Source organism: Watersipora subatra, chromosome 6, assembly GCF_963576615.1.
Source record: "Watersipora subatra chromosome 6, tzWatSuba1.1, whole genome shotgun sequence".
NCBI lineage: Eukaryota > Metazoa > Bryozoa > Gymnolaemata > Cheilostomatida > Watersiporidae > Watersipora > Watersipora subatra.
The window spans coordinates 36,379,289-36,397,983 of record NC_088713.1 but is presented as its reverse complement, the minus strand read 5'-3'; positions in this window follow the sequence as shown (position 1 = coordinate 36,397,983).

Here is an 18,695-nt window from a genome sequence, read left to right as displayed (position 1 = left end):
TATTTCTTTGCCTTTTATTTTTCTTTGCTGGCTATATTGTAGTCATTGGTTACTGCTATATCTATTATAGTATCCCTCTTGTTCTTCTTGTTCACCACCACTATATCTGGTTGGTTTGCTAAGACATGCTTGTCAGTCTTAATGTAGAAGTCCCAGAGGATTTTTGCGCGGTAATTTTCATTGACCTTACCAGGAGCTTCCAACCAGTGTTGTGGTTTATTAAGGCCATACTCATCACTTAGACTTCTATACACAACATCTGCAACAAGATTATGCCAATCAGTGTATGCGTTTCCTGCTAGCTGCTTGCATCCTCTGATGATGTGTTGGATGGTCTCAGGTGCATAATTGAACAGTCTGCATCTAGGATCATATATAGCCTGATAGATTTGTGCTTGTAGCTGCCTTGTTGGAAGCACTTGCTCCTGGGCTGCCATGATTAGCGACTCTGTATTAGCCGTTAGGTTTCTTTTGTTTAGACACATATAAGTCTGGTAAAACTTGCCAACCTTAGATTTTTGTCGGTAGTAAGCACCATGATGATGTTTCATGTGCCAGTCAATTTCCTCATCATCAGGGCGAAGCACAATTGTAAGAGCAGCTGATTGAAATTCAGCTAGCAACTGACCTGAAGTAGCCATGTAGGCTACATAGGCTTTGATGCTTTGTTCTTCCTCTTTTACTGTCTGCTGTAAACTTTTGAGCATCTACCCGCCGCCTTTCCAATCGAGACACAATCTAGTAGTATCAGATTTTGGGTGGATCGCTCCATGCATGGTCAGCAGTTTACGAATTGCTATATCTGTTTTCTTGATTGCTTTTTCAGTCCACTTTATTATGCCTGCGGGATATCTTATTATCGGAAGTGCGTAGGTATTTATTGCTATGACTTGGTTATTCGCATTGAGCTGGCTCCGTAAGACCTGCTGAAGGCGGTTTTGTATTCGGTAATGACTTTGTGACGTGCCCCGGCTTCGTGGTTGATGTTGCTTTGCATAATCCCCAAGTACTTGTACCCTTCTTCTATATCTTTGAAATATACATATATATATATATACATATATATATATATGTATATATATATACATATATATATATATATATATATATAATTCATATAAAAATACAGATACATTTTCATATCATCTATATAACTATATATATATACATATAACTATATATATATATATATATATATATATATATATATATATATATATAGGTATATATATATCTATATATATAAATTTTATATATACACAGCTATATATATAACTTATGTATATACATGTATAAATAGATACATATATATTGTATATAATAATTATATAAAGGCATTGTGAGTGCAATATGGTAATTGTTATGAAATAATCGTTTGTAAAAATCACGATTAACACACAGTACAATATTCTGGCAACAAATATCAAACTTGGTATATTAAGTATCGTGTTCACAATTCTAACTTAATTTTCAGCAATCGCACCACAAAGTTGTACGATAACATACATATACAACTTCGTTTTGCTGAATTATGCAACAAAATGTAATACTGCAACTTATTTCACTGTAAGTTTTGATTTGATTAAAATGCTACAGCGAAGCACCGCAGTCAGGATTAATCAACGCAAGTTCACGGAAATAGCCACGCCATATAGAATCCAAAAACGGAAACCAAATTTGCTGGGATAGCAGTAGGAGAGCAACAACTTTCAAATCTCTAAAATTGCTATAGTGAAGTCTTGATCCTTCTAAACATGAAAGAAAAAATCAAGAACATCAGGTAACTTACATGTAAATGACCCAAAAGTGTTCAACCCATGAAATAACTTTGTGTCAACCTAAAGGAACCAAACGTGTTCGACCCATAAAAAGACCTTGTGTAAATCTAAAGGAACCAGACGTGTTCCACCATAAAGTCAGAGACCTTGTGTCAATTTGCAGGAACCATACTTGTTCAACCATAAAAAGACCTTGTGTATGATGTATTCAAGTATAAAGTATATATTATATATAATATATTGTAAAAGTATCATTTTTAAATTTTATAATATTCAGAAAGAAGCTTGACATTACCTAAAGGTAGATATTTGTCTCAACGAAAGTAGTTTTAAAACTTTCTAATTTTTAAAAACAATATTTAGTTCAATATTTTGATAAATAACTATTACCCATGTTCATGAATTCATTAAACTTTAATTTTTAACTTTTCCTCGCTGGTTTCATCTTTCAAACCAAAATATTGCTAATATACTTGCCAAGATAAATCAAATAAACCATCATAAACATGTTAACAATAATTAAAATATGTTTAATAACACTCCTTTTGACTTTTCAGGCTTAATAGAGAGCTTTAATAATCACTATGATCTTATCGTTAGAGAATGTTTAATTGATTTTGACTACACTGACTGCAAAAAATTTGCATTTTATTAGAGCACAACGATTCAAATGGTAAAAATCATAAATTAATGAAAACTTTGTAACAAATTAAATTAAAGTCTCAATTTGACTTATTTAATCTTTTACTGTTTTACCACTGTTGAATCTGCATATTTATTTTTTAGTTGAAAAAAGATGAAAGCGAACGAAAATATTTTGAAACGCCACAATGATTTCTGATTTGTGTAGTCATCGGTATTTTAGTAATAATTTTTGTCAAAAAAGCATTGATGCATAGTTGAACATTGTTTTATGATTAGCTAGTGGTTTTTCTTCCTAATCAATCAGAATTTTTTATAGCCTACAACTAGCTGTAAATAGAAAGAGTAAACTTTCAAGGTAGCTTAACTAGAACAGAAATTTGTGAGTTAATTCGGGATGGTGGCAAATTAGTTGATGTCTTCTAACAACCTTTTAGGTAAGGCCTTACTAACTTTCTGTAGAAGTACCTTGTATTTATAATCACTAGCAGCTTGCACATTGTTGATGATATTGTCTGTCCGGCAATTCTTTCTTCCTTTGGTGAAGGTCAAAATACATGACTTCCCCTAATCTACGTCAAAACAAGATGATGTGTGTGCGTGCGTGCGCATGTGTGTGCGTTTGTGTGTGTGCGTTTGTGTGTGTGCGTTTGTGTGTGTGCGTTTGTGTGTGTGGGTTTGTGTGTGTGCGTTTGCGTGTGTGCGTGTGTGCGTGCGTGTGTGTGTGTGCGTGCGTGAGTGTGGTGCGTTATGTTACTTATCTGATTAGTTTGGCTTATGTTACTTCTACAAGTAGTTTAGCGGTTATAGACAATTTAGCAGGTAATTTTATTCACAGTTGACACAATTTTCCCATGTTGCCCCACTTCGAAGGTCCAAACATAAGGTAGCACTGCATGAGGTCCTTGTTATCAGTTGGAGTTTGTTTCATTCGTTTGGAACCAGTAGCCTATTTTTCACTGCCTAGTGGTTGTTCAGCTAAAAGCAGGTCAGACATTGTTTTACTAGGCAACAAAAAGCTGCCATGATTTCAGTTATTGCACTCATCATGGAAGTTGTAGACGTTATATAAGCAAAAGTCATACCTAAGGACAGCTAGAAGGGTGCGGTTGTTGGATTTGAACCTACGAGTTAATAGTCACCATGCAGATAAATTAATTACTGCGCCATCTGTCTTATATACATTATATATATTTGTATATAATACATGTATGTAAATATATATATACAAACAGATATTAATTTTATTTTTATAAACTTATTTGTATTGAACTCTTTGGCTGGGTTAAACTCCCAAAAACAACTTAAACTGGTGTATTTTATTTTCAAAAATTCAATAAAATCGATATTTTATGAACATGTATAGCTCAGGTCTTAAATATATTTATATGAAGTTTTTGTATGTAAACATTTATTCACATATCTATTACTCAAAAAATACAACCATGTGCTATTGTTCCTGTATAAAATGCTTGGAAGCATTTTTTTACGGAAGAGCCAAACGCTATAATGTAGCCGTGCGAGCCAGAATAACGATCGTTTTCTCGGTATATTCCAAGTATAAAAAAGTCCAAAAAGTTTTTATCACTTCCGTCTTTTGAATTTTTTTATTCTGATCAGCCAAAATTTTGTTATGTGTGGTTGTGGAGAAAATATGTTATGCATAACTAATCTGAATTCACAGACAACATCAGTGTTGAATTTGGTTGTCATATTATTCTATTTTGAATATGTTTAGTTTGTGCACTTTTACTTAGTTTGTGTATGCTAATTTCAGCATTACTGGTTCAGGTATAGTGAAGGTGTTAAGTTATTGTAGGTGATGCTGATATTTACCCGTACAAGTTACTTCTTTATTCTGTAAGTCAAACAATTAAAATACACAACTAACAAAATTCTAAAACAATAATATTAATGACAAAACAATTAGAAGAACTAATAAAAATTACGGTCGTCTGTGTTTGCTTGGCTCGGTCCAGACGGCTGCAAGTTTCGATAGTCAAACGAGGACGTGAGATGTCATAGGTAGAGAGTGTCGGCAGTTGAGATAGTGGCGTAGAGGAGGCTCAGCTGGTGGAGAAAAGGGAAACTCAGCTAATGGAGGAGAAGGAGGCTCCATTGGCAGAGAAGAGAGAGGCTCCTCAGCCGGCAAATGGGAAAGCGTCCAAGGAGGCCCTTGAAAAGAGAGAGAGAGAGAGAGAGAGAGAGAGCCAGAGCTCAAGCTAGAGCCGGAGATAGAGATGGGGATGGAGGTGCTGAGTCATAGGAGCTGTTTTCTTTTATAGATGTCTGGCATGTGGGATGGCAAGCCTGTGGGTGTAGGTTGAGTGTTAAGGTTTGATGCTCTCTGTCAGGTGTGTGAAGATATCTTGTTTGCGTGAGTCTTCAGCTGGTGCACGTGATGTTGACATGTAAGGAGGAGCTCGTCACTTACTCTGGGTATCTAGGTCATGTTTGACAGGAGTGGCAGATCTGTATGTGACTCATTTGACTTGTTTCTATTGTTTCTTTGGTGGCTTTTTAATGATGGTGGTTGGTAGGTTTAATTGCTTTGACTTCCCTATGGCATCTTCTCCATATTTTGCTGACACAATTTCTCTGATTGTTTTCTTCCAATTGGAAGTTTCTAGTTTGCTTTTGACATTTTTTAATTATTGAATATTCTTAATGTCTTTGGGTGTCTTGCTGTTTGTATGAATTATATGCTTATCCTGTGGTCTGGCTACATTCCCTGTTGGTATCATGTTTTTGCAGTATTTTCGTACAATAACATCACCAACGATCGCAGGATCAAATAATCTTTAATTTTGCTGTTTTGAAAGTCGAGCCAGCGTTGACTGGTTTTTCCAACTTTTATTTTTTTTCAAGGAGGCGCAATTTGTTTAGCTTTTAAAACAAAGCAACGCCTCTCAGATAACCGTTTAATATTGTAAATAATCAACCGATATCTTGTTGATGATACTTAAAACTTACTAGTGTTCATATCCTTTGTTTAACAGTACTACGCGACAACTTTATAAACATCGACCGAAATCGAAATAAATGTCGTTTCCCCACATAACCGGTAAACACAACATTTTCGTTGTTTCCCCTGCCAAAGGGTTAATGTTAATTCACTTAAATATATATATATATAGGCCTATATACATTATATCTACATATATATATATATATATCTATATATATTTTTTTTATATATGCATATATATATATATATATGTTTTATATAGATTCAAGTGAGTAAATTTTAAATATATATAACTTTACTAAAATTAAATTTTGAATATATAGATTTTAAACCTATATATGTTTGCATTTGTATACAGTGACCTTACCATGAGCTTCTGGTGGGAAGCTCCTGGTAAGGTCAATGAGAATAACTGTGTTAAGATCTTTCTATATCCGGTCTGACAAGCATGTCCTACCAAACCAACCAGATATAGTGGTGGTGGACAAGCAAAACAGGTGGGCTACTATAATATATATAGCGGGATCCAATGACTACAAAACAGCTACTAAAGATAAAGTAAAAGTGGAGAAATATCTCCCTTTTGCATAAGGAAATGGAAAGTAGCTTGGGTTTAAGGAAAACTTGGATTTCAGTAGGCATTGTTCACTTGGCACAATAATACATGCACATAAAGTTTTGCTTGCCCAATTCTACGCAGCAATTATCTAAAGTGAGTTGTAGAAAAGTGTGTTATTAGGAACAGATAAGCTCTGGAGGCAATTGCTTAAAGTTTCAGGTATCTGGTAGGCAACCAAGTGGGAGCATAAATTATCACTCTTATGGGTTACCCAGGGTGACTAAACAACTTTTTTTAAATTGAATCTATTGCAATGAATTTTTAAGCTCAAGTCGTAACAGTTTTATTACTCTTAGTTTCACATTGCACTGCATTATTCATCAGATTTTAACAGAGGTCAGATATTTTACAAATTTTTGCTTTAGGAATAGTAATATTGATAAGGTAAAATATAACTTATTGCCAAATCTAATAGATCAACCGGTGGATCAAGTTTTAGTTCAAGTCTGGGTCATAGACATAGAAAAACCTAAATCCATTTGTGTTGTATCAATCATAACTAAAGACAGAACTTCAGTAAATAATAGTTGGCTTTATTTGTGGCTTGCGGTATAGAATGAGCAACTGAGTAGCATTACCTTAAATGAAGAACACATAGCTGTAAGTTACAAGTTAGCTGATTAGGAAGTGACTAACATCAGTTCGATAATCTATTACAAGATAATTAATTATTATTTTGCAACGTTAATTTTTAGATCACTGAAATTCCGTCTATTGAATCTTTGGAGCCTTCCACGAGAAAAAGTTCTAGTCCCATTGAAAAAGTGAGAACAATCGGTATAACTAAACATTGTGTATGTGGAAATGAAACACCATCATCATGCCACATGAGTCAAAAATGCAAAATATGTCTACTTACTCTTTGCATGTATCCAGACTGCGATTATAGTTCCAAAAAGAGAGAACGAGTATTGAAACATTATAGAGGGAAGCATGTTGTCACGGATCCGCCATCTTGTCTTGAGGTTAAACGACAGTGCAACTGTGGAGCTCCTTTACCCATAAGGAATCAAAAAGTCCTTCGGTGTGGGCAATGTTGCAAATATATATGTATGTACAAAAGCTGCAACTTTGCTTCAGTGTCACGAACCAGTGTTACTTCTCACCAAAGCCGTAATCACGCTTCTGAGTTGTTTTCTAATCGCAATGATTATGTTTATTGTGTATGCAGCTTTGTGAAAAACCGAGACACAGACGCGTCATACATGAAGTGTCCCAACCAAGAATGTGATTATATTTGGTGTTTAATCGGGAAATGTGAACAAAACTTTTTATCAGTTGATTACTGGAAACGGCACTGTCAGTTAGAACACAATAAGCAATAAACATGTATACATTGCCAGCATAACTGGTATAACATTTTACGCGAGGCGTGTACATTATATATAACAAAGAAGTTTTTTTGTTTAAAACTGCTCAGTTTACGCATAAGGAATAAATTTATGTACAACCTAAAATTTTTTTTATTTATAAAACATACATTTAGTGTTCCCTATGATTTTATCATTTGCCATTAGTAAGTAGTATGTCTTCAAGTTTATAGCGTTTTGAAATTAAATTGTTTAAGCTATACACTTGTATGTATTTAACAGGCTGAGTGAGTTCCCACTAGGTCTAACTCTTGTTGCGGTCAAATTTGTATTCTTGTTTTCACTAACAAAAAAGAGAGAACACGATTGAATAGTTTGATGTGTTGGGTTATGCACAATTTGTGATCACTACTTTTTAACAAACTGCAAATAATTATTATTTTCTTGAGAAATCATTCACATCTTGTAATTTCTCTTTGTAATATTTCATTGTGGACACTATTCATTAATTTTTTGAACTGAGCAAAGTACCAATTGTTTTTTTCTCCAACGTTTAGACTTCAGGTGGCATTAAAACCCTGAAGACTGACTTGAAAAAAAACAAGCATGCCTTTTCGCATCGACATCATTTGGTATTTTCTATAGACTTAAATTTGCACATGATCAATGAAGTCCACCGAGCTCCTAAGCCAGTCAATAATATTTTAATATGTCAATCTAAAACATCAATTTCCTATTGTGTGTGAATGAGTAGCCAAAACCAGTGTTTTTGCAAACAATCAAGAGGTTACTTCTTTAATCAGTCGAATTATCCCTAATTTTGGAAGACTAAAAATTCACTGAATTATTCATAGAAGTTGTTTCAGAAATGGCGTAATGGCCCATATAAGTAGTTGCTTACGAGAAACCATATTTAGCTGCAGTTGAAATAATTTAAATAAAATTATTAAACACAGGGCTCGTTTCTCAAATTTCATAAACTGTGCATTTATGATAAAAAATTTGTCAAATTTAGGAAAATGAAAATAAAAAAAAGTTGGTTTGACTACAGCTGTAAATATAAAAAAAAATCAACCAAAATTCTAACTCAGACATTCAACTTTAAATAAGCACTGGCATGTTTTGAAGAGGCTATATAAGCCTCAATTTTAGAAAAAATTGCTACTGGGAAGAAATATTTATGGTAGATATATATATATATATATATATATATCAGGGCTAAGATCCTCTGAGACTTCTACATCCAAACTGACAAGCATGTCCTAGCAAACCAACCAGATATAGTGGTGGTAGACAAGGAGAACAAGAGGGCTACTATAATAGATATAGCAGCACCCAATGACTACAATATAGCCAGCAAAGAAAAAGAAAAGGTAGAGAAATATTTCCCTCTTGGAGAAGAAATTGAAAAATGCTGGAATGTAAGAACAACTGTAATCCCACTAGTCATTGGGGCACTGGGCGCAATAACACCGGCGCATAAAATGCGGCTTGCCCGAATACCAACAGCAATCAACTCAGGTGAGTTGCAGAAAAGTGTGCTATTGGAAACAGCTAAGATCTTGAGACGAGTGCTCAAACTCCCAGGTCTCTGGTAGGAGACCCAAGTTAGAGCAGAGTTTACCACCCATATGGGGTATCCGGGGTGAGGAAACAATTTTTTTATATATATATATAAATATATATATATAATTTGGACAATTAAATAGTTCAGTTATCTTTTTTTCAGCTACTGACCGTTTCGTGATAGCGCATTCTTCAGGTTTAGATTTCAACTGGAACAAGATGGTGGCTTTTCAAACATCCCACTATTTCCTGTAATTGGTGGATTTTGTCGCGCTCTGATTAACTTGTAACAAAAGGACCGAAACATTAACCTCAAACTTGACTGGACTATACTAAAACACGCTAAATCCTACCATAACTCAAGAAAAAGGTGCAATTTATGTATTTCTGAAAAATATTACACTATTAAAAAGCCTGACATGTCAAACCATAATACTGACCTATGTTGGTAAAACTAGTTACCAGACCAATTTTTAGTTTTTTTGCCTGCCGCTCCAGAGTTTTCTATCAATTGAGCTAATTTTCACAACGGACATGTATTACAAGACAAAGAATGTTCATTTTTTTTAATGATCAAAGTGAAGCCTAATTTTCAATAATCACAGTAAACTAGTTATGCAAGCAAAATGTTGAGTAATTAGGCCAGGTATTCTGCTGGAATAACTAGCTAGCAATAGTTACAGATTTATGAATGCAGTTATGCAATGCATGCAGCAATGGTTTTTGCAGGTAAAACTAGTTTAAAGGTTTGCAAAAGTTATCATTATGTAAAATACAAAAAGTTTCTGCATAATCACAGTAGATAAAATTGGTTTCTACAGGCAAAACTAGTTTCTGACTAACATAGACAATGCTTGTGCGATATTGCTATCAATTTGCGCTTGAAAAAGGATGACACTAGTACTAACTTTCATAAACATTGCAATAATAATGGTATTGATTGTACCTACTAGCCAAATGTACATATTCATAAAAAGTAGTCTATTTTATTAAATAAAAATGTTATTAATATATTTTGTGAATAATGTAAAAGGTTGTATCATAGAAATTAATAACAGATGATGATATTAACCAAGTGCATATTATAATTACTTGGTTTGCAAATGCATCCATCCCACATTTGATGATATTTAAAATTTTAACATGGCATAACACAATTAGTTTAACATTTTATTCCATGATGTTCGCCGGCTCTATCACTCAAGTGGTAGCTGTATTAAACATAAAGTAAGAATATACAATCTGCATGAACATGTTGCTAATATTGTATGCATCTAGAATAGTTAAAAGCTTATGAATGTCATCAGAATCTTCATTGGCATGTAGTATTATTGCAACAGTTGGTTTGTCTTAGGTTGGATTGAATGTGTTACAAAAAATCATTGTGGGCTAATCGATGCGCATCTACGTTGTAAGCGTCAATCGAGTATTGTCAAATTTTTTGATGATACATGCCAAACAGCTACAAAATAATGGCAAGACAGAAAGTAAAAGTTCTTGCCCAAGACAGTGTGCAGACTTGAGCGATGCTGCTGTAATAAAATATTTCAGAACACAGTACTTACTGATATCTTGATTTTTCCACCTATCTTCGGGTTAGTGGATGTCTTGTCAGCTAATTAATGAACTAAAACTTTTTGCTCAACGCAGGGAATGTTCAAAAACTCGATATAAATTTGTATTTTTTAGCACTGATCGATGACGGCAGTGTGTGCTCTTTTTCTCTCTCTCTCGCTCTTTCTCGCTCTCTCCCTCTCTCCCTCTCTCTTTCTCTCCCTCTCTCCTTCTCTCCCTCTCTCTCTCCCACTCTCCCTCTCTCCCTCTCTCCCTCTCTCCCTCTCTCCCACTTTCCCTCTTTCCCTATTTCCCTCTTTCCCTCTTTCCCTCTTTCCCTCTTTCCCTCTTTCCCTTTTTTCCTCTTTCCCTCTCTCCCTCTCTCCTTTTCTCCCTCTCTCCCGCTCTCCCTCTCTCCTTCTCTCCCTCTCTCCCACTCTCCCTCTCTCCCTCTCTCCCTCTCTCCCTCACTCCCTCCCTCTCTCCCTCTCTCCCTCTCTCCCTTTTTTCTCCTTTCTCCCCCTCTCTCTTTCTTACCCTCTCCTTCTCCCTCTCCCTCTCTCTCTCCCTCTCCTTCTCCCTCTCTCTCTCTCTTTCTCTCTCTCACTCTGACACTCACTTTCACTGCATGGCTCATTTAAACAGTGTGTTTCTCTTCCATGCTGCAGCTTGTTTCTTAATGCACATCTACGGCTCATGGTATTTGCATGAGTCACATTTACTGACTCACAAAACGTGATGTGACAGTGCGGTATGGACTTCATTTTTATATACTGTGACTATGTAGATATTTTTGGCATTTTTGGCAGATAAAACTTTTTCAAACATCTTAACTAGATTTACCAGCAGAAACCATGGCTTCATGCATTGCATAACTCCAATAATAGCTATGTAAGTGGTGCTAACTAGTTATTCCAGCAGAATACATGGCTTACTTGCTCAGAATACTGCTTGCATAACTAGTTTAATGAGATTATTGAGGATTAGGCTTTACTTTGATCATTCTAAACAAAGTTGAACATTATTTGTCTTGTAATACATGTCTGTTGTAAAAATTAGCTCAGTTCATTAAAAACTCTAGAGAAGCAAAAAAAACTAAAATTTGGTCTGGTAACTAGTTTACCAACATAAGGCAGAATAATAGAACCGAAATTGCCTCATCCTGACCTTATTCTAAAAGTTATCTTCTTTGCAATTTAGTAACAAGTTAATCAGAGCGCAGGAAAATCCACCAATCACATGAAAATGGGATGTTTGAAAGGTCACCATCTTGTTCCAAATGAAGTCTACAGCCTGAAAAATACAGTAACTGGAAACTGTCACTAGCTGAAAAAAAGTTAACTATTTAATTTTCCAATTGATACTGATCCATCTTATGTTGAGCACACTGATTTTAGTTCTAAGTATTATACATTTCAATACATAATATACATATATATATATGTATACATGTTTATGTATACATATATATGTGTATATATATATTCATATATATATACATATATATGTATACATAAATATGTATACATATATATATATATATATATATATATATATATATATATATATATTGAAATGTATAATACTTAAAACTAAAACCAGTGTGCTCAACATAAGATGGATCAGTATCAATTGGAAAATTAAATTGTTAACTTTTTTCAGTTAGTGACAGTTTTCTGCTACTGTTTTTTCAGGCTGTAGACTTCAATTGGAACCAGATGGTGACATTTCAAACATCCCATCTTTTATGTGATTGGTGGATTTTCCTGCGCACTGATTAACTTGTTACTAAAGTGCAAAGAAGATAACATTTAGAATAAGGTCAAGATGAGGCAATTTCGGTTCTTTTGTTCTGCCCTATGTTGGTAAACTAGTTACCAGACCAGATTTTAGTTTTTTTGGCTGCTCCAGAGTTTTTAATCAACTGAGCTAATTTTCACAACGGACATGTATTACAAGACAAAGAATACATATGGGACTTAAAAAACAAGAACATTCGCTATAATATAACCTGGAAGATCATCAAAAGAGCGCGGTCTTACAACACATCAACAAAATCTTGCCAGTTATGTCTATGGGAAAAGTACTTCATCATATTCGAACCAAAGTAAGCCAGCCTTAACATTAGAAGTGAGCTGATATCCTCATGCCGGCGTGCCAGAAAACACCTAATTAGCTTGATAACATAATTTGACTACATAATTTGCTGTATACTGTAGTATATACATCCCACAACAGTATTAAGCCCTCCGCTTTATTAAGTAATTTTATAGCTTGTACATTATACATTTTAGTCATTCTACCTGAAGATTGCAACATGATTGCATGAATCTAATAGTAGTAATGATTTTAACCTGTAGTTTTTAAAAAACTTTATATATATATACTAATAAATTATTTAAAAGCAATACTTATCTTTTTCCCAGCTACTGTAAGTTTCAGTAGCTGAAACTGAAACTGACAGTAGCTGAGAAAAAGATAAGTATTGCTTTTAAATAATTTATTAGTTTATAGCTGCTCCAATATATTGTTGAGCACTCTAATTTTAGTAATACTAGTTCATAATTCTTAGGAATTTGTAGATTATATATATATATATATATATTAATATACATATATTAATATACATATATTGATATATATATATATATATATATATATACTGTATATATTGTAGCCACTAAAATGCCGTTTGAGTTAATATCAAGTTGGTAAATTGCTGGTAATCAAACCCGTTTTTGCAAGCAAATATTACCTGAATTGCATTTTAATGTCTGAGATGATAAATAATTCTTCAAACTGCTGAGAAATTGACAAATTACATGATAATAAAAAACTAAGTCAAAGTTGATAACATTCACAAGTTTATTAGCGCCTAAGAAAATACTGAGAAATGTGAAAAACATTGGTTTGTTTTTTAATTGAGTTTCAAGTAAAATTTGATGTATTACTTTTAACTATTTTATATTTGCTGAATAGTGTTATATGAATTTTATATAACATAAATATAACATAATAATGACGGCTTATTACTCACTATTGTTTTTTGCAATACGTTAAAAATTATATAACATTTATATTCAAACTGGATGAATGGTCACCGTTGAAAGTAATAAAAGTCAGCTTATAAACAGTGGCTGGTAGCAGAGTTTCTATTTATTTGGTTTTTATACTTTTAAAATTTAAGTAACGCAAGCTAGTAACTTGAATTTAATAATAATATATACTACCGTGAATTTCATGAAGACAGCATGTAATCAACCCTTGTCATGATCTCTCACACTATCATGATCTTGTAACATGCTAGTAGTAACCTAGAGTATTTTAGCAAGTGCCGAAAATAGGTGTATAATGAGTAGTGTAATGCGTATGTGTTTGATCTTTCTATAGTATGGCAGTCACAGTGTGGCTCAGTGGTTAGTTTTTGGAGCTACAGATCTAGAGGTTTTGTACCGATTAAGTAAATTTAAAATTCTATCACAGCCACTTTTTAAATGTAGTACTATTATTGCACTTCCAATGGTCAAAAATGTAAAAATTTTCATTGTATTCGTTACCAGGTTGTGATCACATTGTGATCATAGTTGTCACAATTTTTTTTCAAAAGTATGTTTGATCAAGTTATTTGATGTTATTATGTAACCATTTGCTAAACTATTAACAAACGGCTCTGATTCCGCTTTAGAATTTCTGTTTTGGATTGTCTGAATTAAATCTCATGTATCTTCAAAAACATATCAAACTTGTTCCAATTTTGACAGATTAGTTCGAGAATGTAGTAGTGTGCGAATATGCTATAAAAGAAGTTTGCAGTTTGCAGATGGGTCGATCAAAAATATATAAAAACTACTAAAAATATTATTTTTATGTTCGTGGACAACATTGTAAATTAAGAACAATAATGGTGTTATTAATTTGTTACACACAATACCAATACAAGTTTTTAGATCTCTTGATTTTTAAAGCAAATAAAAGCAGGCCTACAAACAAATTTATTGTAAAAAAATCTAAATATCGATAACAACATATGCAGTTGTAAAATATAGAATTGTGAGCTTTTATAATTGCCATCTCTTGTGTTGCAAGTATACGAAAAACCTTTCCTAGAACCGCGTAATAATTTCCGCTGTTAATGATTTTTCGTTTTATTGTACATTTTACAGGGTAAAACAATAATTTCACAAAATCATAGCCTTATTTTGCTATTCAATCTTAAAGTTAGAATTATGACAAAAATTCTGTTTGCGCATTCAAAAGGACCGAAGTGCCTTACTTTTCATAAACTTTAATTTAAGTTGTAGTATTTACCACACTTTACCATCGCATTATATAAAAAAGGCTTAGCAATGCATTCTGAAAAAACCTGTTGTAGTTTTTCACGACTCAAAAAATCATAAACAAAAAACACCGGTGGGATATTCTTCTCCATTAGAAGCCTAAAGGTTTTTTGAAGATTAAAGTTTTGTAATGAATTATATATGTACAGTCTCTTCGACTTCTCTTCAGTGTCTGGTAAGCATTAGTTCACATCATTCTAGAAACCATAAATCTGAGTTATTTTTTGAAAATGATAATTTTAGCTATTGCATCTGTGAATTTGCAAAGTGCTAAGAATGAGCCACCAATTAAATATCCCAAGAAAGATTGTGACTATACATGGTAACAGATAAAATAATGTGAGCAATATTTTTTTAAATTAACGATTATGGATGAGACTACAAGAACAAAAGCAAAACACAACACGCTGGTTTCAAAAATTGAAAGTGTGTGGTGTTGTGGCAAAGCATCGATAAAAAAAGGTGACCGATAAATTCAGAGGAATTTGTTTGACATGTGTTGTTTGTATGGTGTTGGCATCTCATAGGCAATTACACTAATGAAAACAAAACTGATTGACAAATGAACATGCAATGATGTCAAAGACAAAAAGTTTACTGATCAATAAAAATGCTTCATGAAGTTTGTTACAGTTTCATATTTGCATGTTTTTATTTCATACTAATTTACTCTGTTTATATAAATGCTTACAATTCTTACAATCTTACGTTTATGACTAAACAATATTTGTCATTGTAAATGAACTCTTGGTTTGTTTGACTCTCAACACGACTGTCAGTGATCTTAAAATACTTTTTGGAATCCTGATACAAAGCAGAAGCCAGATAATCAGAGGTAACTTGCTGATTTGTCGCGCCCTCAATATCTATTTTGATGTTTTTTATATTTGTATACCAATAATTGACGATAAGGTTGCCATCGGCTTTAAAATACAAGATTAATGCTCTCAGTCTCTTAAATGTAGCAACTACATTAATCTCAAAGCCTGATTCTTTTTTTGCGATTACAATAAATCAACCAAAGCACAAGGAAATCGCTTCTATTCTTACTGAATATTTTGATAAGATGTTAGTCAATGATTATACTATGAATGATAACTTTGCTGCAACCGGTGGGTGAGTAAGAAACAAGTTTCATAGCATAATTTAGCAATTACCATTATTTTCAGTGGCAATATTGAAGCGCAGACCAAAATATTGCTATGGAGAGCGTTTAGAGTAGTTTTATCGAGTCTGAGGACTACCTGTTATGACAAACAAGGGCAATCTAAATTGTCACACTTTACTTAATGCGATAAGTAGAGCTGTGAAAAAATATGTAAAACTTTGAATTATTCAAAAGACACTCTCCTAATAAAAGATATAACAGAGAATTTTACATAGACATGCAAATGCCACTATTGTAGCATAATATAAGCGTATTTTGTGTGTTAGGCATTTCCAATTTCGAAATTATCTTAAAATGATTTACTTGCTGTATAATATGAGTATTGTTTGTATGTTTATTAAAATTACCTAGTTAACTTACAGCATATTCACGTACCAACCGCTTCATAAAATACACGATTGTTTCAACTACGTAAATTTTTATGTTCTTTTTATGGCTGACAAAATGACTACATGTATTGGCAGCGCTCTACGCAAAACATCCATTTAAGATATGTGACATACTGTCGTTTACAAATTAATATAAATTATTTAGTAGTTTTTTACCAACGGCAAATTCGTCGTGTTCAGCTAAAAGTTGTGATTAAAAAATTATTCTAAAAATTCACAGCCTATTTGATGTTATACTCTAATCAGAAGAGCTATAATATCAGAGACTTTCTATTGGTTTGAGATTATAATACAATATGTTCTACTATAATAAATGATAGATGCAATTAATTGAGCTGTCAAGAAACCAAGAAATTGATTGGTCAGTAATTGTTCCAGCCGTAACATCTTGCTTGGAAGGTGAAACATCTAATCAAGCAGTGGGTATAATTCGGTATCTCAAACTTAATTTTGAACTTTAACAAATAGGGAATACAGGAAAATTAACTCATGAATGTATTTCTAAAATATATTTATAAATTTCTATGAAATATTTAAAACTATATAAACTTATAAATACATGTATATGCTTATATATGCATATATGTGTATATGTAAATTAATAACGAGTTAGATAGAGTGCCTAATTTGGTTAGCCGCCGGCAGTTTTGTGCTTGGGAAGTCATCCGGATGGAGGTCTCACCTACTCTATCTTAAGTGCTCTGTCTAACTATATTGATTTACAAAGCTCTATTATATATGTATGTTGCTAAAAATACTAAAAGTTCAGTTTTACTTAATATGAAAAACAAACAAATACTTATAAAAAGTAACAATTATAGGTTTACTTAAATGTACATGTTTAACTTATGTTCATGTACCAACAGCTTTTTCTATTTAATGATTCGTACCGCTAGGTTATTTGATGTGTTCTTTTCATGACCAACATATTGACTACCTGTACCATACATGCTTTTTGTAAAACATAAATTCAAGATATATGACAAAGTTGCATTTAAAAATTAGCATAATCTATTCACTAGTTTTTTTTACAAATGTAGGAGTAATTGTGCGCAACTAAAAATTATTATTGTGAAATAATTCTAACAAGTCATGAGCATATTTGATATTCTATATTTTTAAAATATATTATATTGATATTAATTTATCTAATACTATATATTTATACAATAAATGTGAACATGAACTCCCACCATATGCATAAATATGATGACATACAAGATAAGTTTTTTGAGGCAAGTTTCACTAAGGTGCCAAGCAGTTCTAGTAATTTATTGGTCATATGTTTGTTATTACTTCAGTCACTTACTTGTAATGACAATTTACTAGGCTTATCCTATATGTGGCTGTCCTATCTTCTCTGGCAATTTTTAGTTAATGCAGAAAGAAAAAAAATTGGCGTCATTGTCCTATTAATCTAAAGAGTTTTTTTTGGTAGACAGTGCATCACTTTTCCAGCTCATGTTTCCATGTTTGCTAAATATACAGAATTAGCCGATCATTTTTTTATTTTTTCATTTCTGCATCAAACACACAGAAACTACTATTGGCATTAAAAATTTATTTCATGGGTTCTTTAAAACACCCACAACATTATTAAGACTGCGAAACTCTCACTACTGAAGCTTTCTAGAATATCTTAAACTGAAGAGTCTTTTTTGCAGGATTTTGGCTTTGTACAATTACTATAAATGTTCTGGTTTTCTTTTGCTTTAGGTGACCAAAGTTTTATATTTTTGCTTCGCGTTATTTGCAAATAGGTATAGCTCTTTTAATTACTCACTTAGTAACACAAAACATTAGATTTTCATGATTGGATTAGATTCACACATTACACTTTTATAGATTTTAAATTACAATTTAGAACTTTTTCCAAAACTAGCGATAAAACTCAACCTGCGAAACTACACTCGCTTTCAGGTCACGGATAATTTTTATTTAATGCTCTGTATGAGTGTGGCCCTTACTCAGCCAAGACAGGTGATCAGTATTGCTCATTAATAATAATATAAATATCTGTCAATATTGCAAACAGTAACATAGTTTGCTACTTACTATACAGCTATTTCCTTAAAGGTCGTGTGAGTGGCGTTTGAAGTGTTTAAAAACACTTTTTTATGCTAGTAAAGTGGAAAAACTAGGTAAAGGTTGGTAAGAGTTTGTTGATGTTATGTACAATTGGTAGATTCAGTTGAGTAATAAAAAAAGTAAATAAAACGCAATTATCTCATCACCTTAGTATGAGCTACCTAACGCCTGCACTAGTAATTTACATATACCTGTGTGAAATTGTTGTGAAATGCGCAGAGGTTTTCTTACTCCCACTTGCTGCGCTTCACTGGTTGAGCTTAACAGATTAAAAAT